Below are 9442 nucleotides of genomic sequence, written 5' to 3'. Positions count from 1 at the left end.
GGTGTCAAGGGCAGGGGGAGAAGGATTGGGGTGGTGGGGGCCTGCAGGGGGTGGGCATGGAGTGATGAGGACGTGCTTGGCAGGGTGACGCTTTGGAAAGCTGGTCTGTTTCTTAGCACAATTCTTGCTCTGTTGCCTGGGCCCCTCTGAGCTTTGGTGTCGTGATCTGCAGACTGAGGGTAGGGACCTCCGTTTTACGGGTAAGTGGGAAATCCTGACCTGAAATGGAATGGAATGTAGGTAACCAGCTGATCCCTCCCTCTTTTCTTCACTCTTCTCTGTCGCCTGACACTCCATGAAGCCCATACCAGTCAGATCAGCAAAATTGAATGCCTTCCTGATCAGAGCTGATGTTCATCTAGTGTTTATGAAGTCCTGGGCAATGTGAAACAGACCTCATCTGTTATATGATTTAATTCCTGCCGTCATCCTAGGATTATAGTGCCATAATTGGCCCCCACTTCACAGATGAGTAAAACTGAGGCTCAGAGAGGTTGAGTACAGTGTCTGAAGCCACACAGCTAAAAAGTGGCTGCATTGGTATCCCAGCCGCAGCAGTCTGGTTCCAGAGCTTGTGCTAGTAACCACTGTACTAGCCTGCCAGGAGGAGGGAGAAACTCTGTCGGGGTGTGCGTGTGTGTGTGTGGTGGAGGGCCTTAGACATCATTGTGAGGCATTCCTGTGTTAAGATGTTAGTGGGCCAGGCTTGCTTGCAGAATCTCTGACAAATACACCACAGAAGATGGTTCTCAAGGGCTGGGGATGTGGGCTTTACCCGGTAGTTAGTCCCAGGACCTTTGCTGGGAGAGTCTGGGGAGGCTGGGCCTATGGACCCACCCGCTTCTGCATCTGCTCTTCACGGGGGACGCAGAGGAGGCTGGAACCACCTGACCTCCCTCCCTGGTCTCCACTTCTGCCCAACCCCTCTCAGGAACGTCTTCTGGTTGACAGCTGGGGTCCTTTGTTCTGGACATGGTTTTTTCAGATCTGTGTTAGTTGAGTGGATCCAAGTGCACCTGTAACTGGGGACACCCCCCTCTCCCAGGAATGCTGCCTCCTACCGGAGGGCCCCGGACCCCCACAGCAGAGTACTGTGGCCATGCTCCCGGCTCCCAGGTCTAGCCCACTGGCCTCGCAGCAGCTCCACGGAGCCCAGCCCTGGGGCCATGGATCCTGAACGTGGAGAGCCCAGCCCTGGGGCCATGGACCATGAACATGGTTACTTGGGTGCGGCATCGGGTGAGCCGGGCAGTACTTTGTTGTTGCTATTGATCAGTCGCTCAGTCGTGTCCGACTCTTTGCGACCCCAGGGACTGCAGCACACCAGTCTTCCCTGTCCATCACCAACTCTCAGAGTTGCTCAAGCTCATGTCCATTGAGTCGGTGATGCCACCCAACCATCTCATCCTCTGTTGCCCCCTTCTCCTCTTGCCCTCAGTCTTTCCCAGCATCAGGGTCTTTTCCCAGTGAGTCAGCTCTTCGCATCAGGTGGCCAAAGTATTGTATATATAAGTAAATACAATATGTAAGAATATATATCAGGGCACTGCCTGGGACTCCCTACATATTCTGTTTCACAGACAAGAGACTGAGGCCCACCCAGGGAGGTTAAGGAAATTGCCCAAAGGTATAGCCCCAGAGCCGAGGCCAGCCCAGCTGTATCTGTGGCTCATCCTGCTCGTCCTGGTCTGGGAAATCGAGTGTGTCTGGTGTGACAGGGGGGTCAGGGCTGCAGGGGACGTCCTGGCTCCTTCCAGGTCTCAGATTCCTCTTATCTCAGGCAAAGACAGAAAGTGCGGCTTTCCTTCTTATAAACTGTTTTAACTGAACCTCACCGCAGGTCCTGGGCGGTGCTGGTTTCAGGATGGATAAGGAATGGGTGCGGCTCAGTGTGGGATGTTGGCCAAGGGGGGTGGGCAGGGGTGCGACCGGCCTTTGGCAGAGACTTGGATTTGAGCGCCCCCGGTTGGGTGAGCCTTGGGCCCTGGGCCATCTCTTTACTGCCTTTAAGGGAGAGTCCATTTTTCAATTCTATGATCCTGCAGTTGGAGCATTTGGAGCTGGGACTCAGCTTGCTGTTCAGAAATCTGTACTTTCATAGGCAGTTTAGGAAGAAGGATTGTCTGTCTCACTGAAGGCTATGTCAATTCATGAAACCCACCACAATGAACTGCTCTGCAAGACTGACTTTATTATCACCATTCCCATTTTACAGATGAAAACACCAAGGCTCGGGGGAGTTAGATAACCTGCTCCAGAGATCCCTCAGCTAGGAAGCGGCCGAGTGGGGATTTGAACCCAGGGAGAGGCTGCAGAGTCATGCAGGCAACACTCTCCTGGTTTTATAGAACTGCATTCCAAGAGGGTCCAGCCGTTTGGAGCTGCCTTTGCCTCACATTACTGGAGAAGCTGGTTTATCCCCATTTTGAGAGATGAGTAAAAAGATGGCTCCGAGTAGTTAAGGAATTTGCCAGTATTCAACAGGTTGTAAATAGCAGTATTAAGATTGAACCCAGGTCTACTGACTCCAAATATAGAGGTACTCTTTTTTTTTAATTTTAATTAATTAATTTATTTGATCTTAGTTGGAGCTAGCAGGATCTTCGACCTTTGTTGCAGCATGTGGGATTTATTTGTTAGTTGTGGCATGCCGGGTCTTTAGCTGTGGCATGTGACCTCTTAGTTGCAGCATGTGGGATCTAGTTCCCTGACCGGGGATCGAACCTGGGCCCCCTGGATTGGGAGTGCAGAGTCTTATCCACTGGACCACCAGGGAAATCCCTTGGGTCCCTCTTACATCGCTTCCTCCCTTTCTTGCTAACTTGGAGGCTCATCTCATGTCACTTTGTCCTGCTGGCCTTTCTATGAGGTGCCTGTTCTTTGCTGGTTTGGAGCGGGGGGTTTCCCCAGTGGCCTCCATGTCTGTCCCTCGGGGTCAAGCACAGTGTCTGCTTTGCTTCTGCTCCCCCAGCACCTCACAGGCGAGCCAGGGCTCCCTCCGCACATAGGGTGATCAGAAAACATGGTCCACTCAGCTGGGCGCAGTGTGTGCGCTTTGGTACCTAGAAGCCACACAGTGTTGAGATGAATGCCGGGTCCTGTGTGACCGTGGCTGCTTCCACCTCTTTGGTGACTGTTTCCACAGGGCCTAGTAGCTTGAGAGACTGTGTCAGGGCTCTGCTGCTTGAGTGGGTCCTGTCTCCCCCATGGGTGGTCTTTGCTCTGTGCCAGGTGTTAGCAGATTCTGCCCGTTTAGGGGCCTTGAAAAGCTCTGCAGCCTGGAAGCATTTCCCTTCTGCTCAGCCTAACCCGCTCCCTGCTGTGCACATTTCCTTCTCTGCTGTGGAAATGGGAACCAGCTGGCCACGATTCCTTGAAATCACCTCCTCAGCCTCTCCAAGTAGAATAAGCCCCGAAACGGCGTAAGCCACTCCCAGACTTCCTTCTCTTGTCCTTCTCTAATACTTTCTCCCAGGTCCTGCTCCCCAAGCCATTTTAGCCATGTCTCTGCTCTCCTGGGGCCTTCTCCAGAGCCTCCAGCAGCTGTGTCCTTCCCCGGCCCCTGCCTTTCTGGGGGGCCCATCCCCACCAGATCTCTAGTCCTGGGGCAGCTTTGGAGTTGGCTGCTCCTTTGTGCAAAGACAACAGAAGACTCAACTACAAAGATTAACAACCCAAGTTAAAAATGAGCAAAGGACTTGAATAGGTAGTTCTCCGGAGCACCCAACTCCAGTACTCTCACCTGGAAAATCCCATGGACGGAGGACCCTGGTAGGCTGCAGTCCATGGGGTCGCTAAGAGTTGGACACGGCTGAGTGACTTCACTTTCACTTTTCACTTCCATGCATTGGAGGAGGAAATGGCAACCCACTCCAGTGTTCTTGCCTAGAGAATCCCAGACACGGGGGAGCCTGGTGGGCTGCCGTCTATGGGGTCGCACAGAGTTGGACACGACTGAAGTGACTTAGCAGCAGCAGCAGCAGCAGCAAGCACAGGAAATGGGAGAAATGCAAACCAAAGCCTTCTTAATACCTCCTAGGATGGCTTTGATAAACAAGAGCAACAAACAAGTGTTGGCGAGGATATGGAGAAATTGGAACCCTTGTGTGTTGCTGGTGTGGATGTAAAATGGTGCAGCCGTTGTAGAAGACAGTTAAGTGAAACATAGAATTACCATATGGCCCAGCAAGTCTATTCTTAGGTATTACCCCGGGGAGTTGAGAACACGTGCCCACGCGAAAAACTGCACCCGAATGTTTATAGCATCACTGTTCACAGTAGAAGGTGGAAACAACCCAAATGTCCATCAGTGGATGAAATGAGTGTGTAAACAGAGTGTGATCGTGTGTGTGCATATATCTGTATATACAGGTCCACACAATGGAACATACATATTATACATAAACATGCACACACACAACAGAATACATATATGTATGTGTATATGTGTATATATATGTATAGTGGAATATGTAGTCCATTACCTATCTATACACATGCATACCTACACACAATTAAATCTAATTCAGCCGTAAGGAGTGAGGTACTAACGTGCTGCAACCTGGATGAACTTGGAAAACACAATGCTAGGTAAAAGAAGCCAGACACAGAGGGTCATATATTGTGTGATTCCACTTATATGAAATACCCAGAATAGGTAAATCCATAAAGACAGAATGCAGATGGTGATGACTGGGGGTAGGAGGCAATGAGGAGTGACTTAGTGGGTGTGAAGTTATATTTTAGGGCAATGAAAATGTTTTGGAACTAAAGGTGATGATTGTACGAGATTGTAAAATGTACTAAACACTCCTGAATTATATACTTTAAAACAATGAGTTTTACTTTATGTGGGTTTCACCTCAGTTCAGACACACAAACGTGGTAGCATTGAAGGTCCTCTTAGGCAGTAAAAAGAGGAGGCGTGGGACACTCGATTCATGCCAGATCAGGTGTGCCTGACATCTGATTCACTGAGTTCTATAGTGAAGGGATGGGCCCTTGTATTCCCGTTTTCCAGATAAGAAAGTAGAGGCCCGTCTAGGGCACTCCATTTATAGTGGCCCAGACACAAGCGAACCAGAGCTTGTCTGACTCTGACCTGCCTCTGATCACTCTTCTATGCACCTTCCCTGCAACACAGACTTTTGTTTCATGTTGTTTGTTTTAGATACTAAGCTCTGTGGATGAGCTGCGCTGACCCTGAGGAAATCAGTTCTAGGTCCATTTGTGAGATGCCTGCTCTTTTCTTCCCACGGGTCCTTTGAGGTCCAGCCCACTCTGGCCACTCATCTACAGTGGTCTTTTTCTCACATGGACTCCTCACATGCCTTACAGGGAGGCAAAGATTTGTAGCCGGAGGAGACAGAAGATGGGGGTTTGAGTCATGGTTCTGCTGTGTGATCATGGTTGTGTCTCTCAAACTCTCAGGCCTCAGTTTCCTTGAACATGCGATGGGAGATCATAAGAACACCCACCTCATCCTTCCTGGGTCATCCGTGCAGGGTAAGAGCTCTGAGCATGGAAAACATCATATGGACGCGAGTGATGGGAATGATCACTTTGAGTCAAGTTCAAGCTTCTTGCATATTCAGCAGAGAACAGACCTAAACTCCAAACTGTAGCACAGTTGGCTGTAGCATGGCTGGCGCTCAGCAGTGGTTTGTTGCACGAACAATTCGATGAATGAGCAGCATAGGCAGTCAGGGATCTCAACTGTGGGCTTGGTCCAGGAGTTAGACTTGTGACTTGTCCTTTGTGGGCTGCCGGGGACGGAAAACACCGAAGGTCGTCAGGAAGTAGTTGTCAACTGGTCTGTCTGCACAGGCGTGCCTCGTTCCATTGCGCTTTGTAGGTGCTGTTTCTTTTACAAATAGAAAGTTTGAGGCAGCCTGCGTCTAGCAGGTCTGTTGGTGCCGTTTTTCCATAGCATTTTCTCACTTCGTGTCTTTGTGTCACATTTTGGCAGTTCCTGAGATATTTCAGACTTTTTCATTGCTGTTGTATTCGTTACGATGATCTGTGATCTTTGATGGTTACTGTTGTAATTGTTTGGTTTTATTTTTTTTAACTAAGGTATGTATATTAGAAATAATGCGGTTGCATGCTTAATAGGCTACATATACCATGGTGTAAACATAACCTTTTAAAAAGAATTCTTTAAATTTATTTTTTAATTAGAGGATGATTGCTTTACAAGGTTGTATTAGTTTCTGCTATTCAGTGACGAGAATCAGCTCTAAGTATATGTATCCCCTTCCTCTTGAGTCTCGCTCTCACCCCCGATCCCACCTTCTAGGTCATCACAGAGCACTGAGCTGAGCTCCCCGCACCTTACTGCGGATTCCCAGCAGCCATCTGTTTTACACAGGGTGCTGTATATATGTCAATCCTGATCTCGAGTTTGTCCCACCCTCTCCTCCCCACCGCTGTCCACTAGTTCAGTCTCTACATCTGTATCTCTGTTGCCGCCCTGTAGATAGGTGCATCAGTGCCGTTTGTCTAGGTCCCATAAATATGCATTAATACACAGTGTAACTTTTATGTGCACTGAGAAACCAAAAAAATTCACGTGACCTGCTTTGTTGCCATGCCGCTTTATTTCTGTGATCTAGAACCGAATCTGCAATATCTCTGAGGTGTGCTGGAGGTGGACAGTTCCCTCCCAGTCCCTGGATTTGAGCCGCTTTTCCTTTCTTAGTGGGAATTATTGCAGGGAGACGGGATGGAGGAAGATGGAGGACTCTGCTCCCATCCCCCCTCACCCCAAAGAGGGCAGAAGCAGGACTGGCATTCCTGGTGGGCCATTGTCAGCCCGTCACCTCAGGCTGACCTTGTAACGGCGGGAGACCTGCATTTCTTCTACCCAGATTCTATCAGGCTTTTAGGAGCAGGAGCTTGACTCTGTGGAGGCAGTGGCGGTGTCTCCCCAAGCACAACTCGGGGGAGCGTGAGTGTCATCCTGGCTCCGCCAGCAGGATGGCTGGCCGTCTCTTCTTGCTGACCGAGGCTGCCCAGGGGCCCTGGGTGTTCCTGTGGATTCGTTCACCCTCGGCCACATGACTTTGGCAAGGTCACACGTGTTGTCGGAGTCTTAGTTTTCACGTCTGCCAAATGAGGAGTGGGCATGAGGCTCGGAACATCTCTCAGGTCCTTTTTGGCCCCAGAGTTGGTGATGCTGTCAGGCCTCAGTGGGCGCGTCCCATGGCCCTCTGCTCTGTCTTGTCCTTTGCTGCCTGTACTCCCATCCTTCCCTCTGCTTATCCTCCCACCCACCCCTTTTTACCCAGCAGCCCCTCTGGACCTGGCCTTATGCTAAGTCCTGAAGATACAGAGATTCAAACAAGCTCCCTGGCCTGACATGCTCACAGTCACGAGTGGGCCAGAGTTGTCTGAAGAAAAGAGGACTGTCAAATGGAGTGAGTGCTGTTGTCCAGAAAGGGGAGACTGGTAGCCACAAAGGAGGCTGGCAGCCACTCCTTAAGATCCTCGAATGGAGACTCGGGCCTGCTCCTGCGGCAGCTCCTGGATGGGCTTGTCTTGATGGGGAGGCTCGGTGTCGGCGATGACCTCAAGCGGCCCCTTTCGGCCACAGGAATCTTTGATGTGGAATGCTCAGTTGCTGCCTTTGCTGGAGAAGAGGGAGAGAAAGAAAGAAGGGAGAAAGAGGGGCCGGCCGGCCCTCCTGCACATTTCTGTTCGTGGGACCAGACCTCTGTTTCCTGGGGCTGCAGGCTGTGTGTGTGGGAGGCGTGGTGGCTTGGCTGGCCCCGGGGACGGCCGTCTGTCTCCGGGGACAGGGCCCTCCCCACGCAGCGGTGATAACTGGCCCAGACAGACCTCCTTTCTAGGCCCTGTGTCAGCACCTTGTGGTCGAGGGCAGAGTGGAGCCTGAGTTTCCAACAGCCCGGCCGCCCGGCAGAGTGATGCTCAGGATGCAGTGATTCTGAGGGTGACGCTGGCATTTGCCCCTCAACCCCACCCCCCACAAGGGAGGTTGTGGACAAGACAGCTTTTCTAATAAGCAGCCTCTGCTTGCCCGGTAGGAGATGAAAGACTGTGTGTGAGAGTGGGTAATTTGGGGTTTTCCTGATGAAAGCAGCTGACATTTGTTCGGACCTCTGCACGCTGCAGCCCTTGCCTTTCATCTCTGCTATCAAAGCCCAGCTCATATTGGCCTGCATCCAGGGCGGGCATTGCCACCGGAATTGAGTTGGGCAGAGACATTACTTTGCCAACAAAGGTCCATCTAGTCAAGGCTATGGTTTTTCCAGTGATCATGTATGGATGTGAGAGGTGGACTATAAAGAAAGCTGAATGCCAGAGAATTGATGCTTTTAAACTGTGGTGTTGGAGAAGACTTTTGAGAGTCCCTTGAACTGCAAGGAGATCCAACCAGCCCATCCTAAAGGAGATCAGTCCTGAGTGTTCACTGGAAGGACTGATGCTGAAGCTGAAGCTGAAGCTCCAATACTTTGGCCCTCTGATGCAAAGAGCTGACTCATTTGAAAAGACCCTGATGCTGGGAAAGATTGAGGGTAGGAGGAGAAGGGGACGACAGAGGATGAGATGGTTGGATGGCATCACTGACTCAATGGAGAGTAAACTCCGGGAGTTGGTGATGGACAGGGAGGCCTGGCATGCTGCAGTCCATGGGGTCGGAAGAGTCAGACACGACTGAGCGACTGAATTGAACTGAACTGAAATGAATGGTAAAATATAAAGGAAATAGTAAAGTGACCCTTGCGATGGATGGTTTAGTGGTGGCCTCGGGGCAAGTTCGGACTCTCCTGGTTGGAGGTGGGGAATTTCCCCCTCCAGAGCAGGTTGTGTATGACTGTCCCCGGTGGGGCCCTTTAAAAAGAGCGTGCCTTTTGGAGTTGGGTAGGGCTGGCTGGATTTGAATGCTGGATTCTCCACTTACTCTCAGAGTGAAGGTAGGAAGTTTACTCTCTCTGATCTGTGTCAGGAGGAATAATATGATCACCGACTCTAGTGGTCTTCACAGCTCATCCTATGTACCATCTGAAGCCCAGGAGACTCTCAGAAATGTTCATTAGCTTCCACCCTAATTGATAAGCTTGACACATGCTGTAGTCATTAGAGGACTGGATCTGGGACTCGTATTATTCACTGCCTTGTCCATACACTGCTTAACACGTAGTCAGGCCTCTGTGAGTGAATGGCAGATGCTCCATGAAGAAAGGAGTCTTTGCTATGCCACCCATACAGCTGTTCTGGCTTTGCAGGGTGTGGAGCGGGGAAAGAAGGAGGGAGAGAGAGAAAGAGGGAGTGTGTGTCTGTGTGTGTGTGTATGTGTGTGTGTGTGAACCAACCAAGAGTTAGGCTGTGTTTCTCGAGTCTCTGAAACATGCTAGGTCGTATGACCTTCACCATGTGTATTCCTGATGCAGGGAGCAAATGCTTAAGATGATGCATTCAT

The 9442-nt window shown here is 50.6% G+C and overlaps 1 non-coding gene across 1 annotated transcript; it reads right to left on the bottom strand.

Moving 5' to 3' along the window:
• Window positions 1-2703: 2703 nt before the first annotated feature.
• On the bottom strand, window positions 2704-2776 carry TRNAG-CCC (transfer RNA glycine (anticodon CCC)). The gene has a single exon. It is a non-coding gene; the product is annotated as a tRNA-Gly (tRNA).
• Between the last annotated feature and the right edge of the window lie 6666 nt (window positions 2777-9442).

This window comes from Bos mutus, chromosome 14 (assembly GCF_027580195.1).
Source record: "Bos mutus isolate GX-2022 chromosome 14, NWIPB_WYAK_1.1, whole genome shotgun sequence".
Lineage (NCBI taxonomy): Eukaryota > Metazoa > Chordata > Mammalia > Artiodactyla > Bovidae > Bos > Bos mutus.
This window is presented reverse-complemented; position numbering and strand designations above follow the sequence as displayed.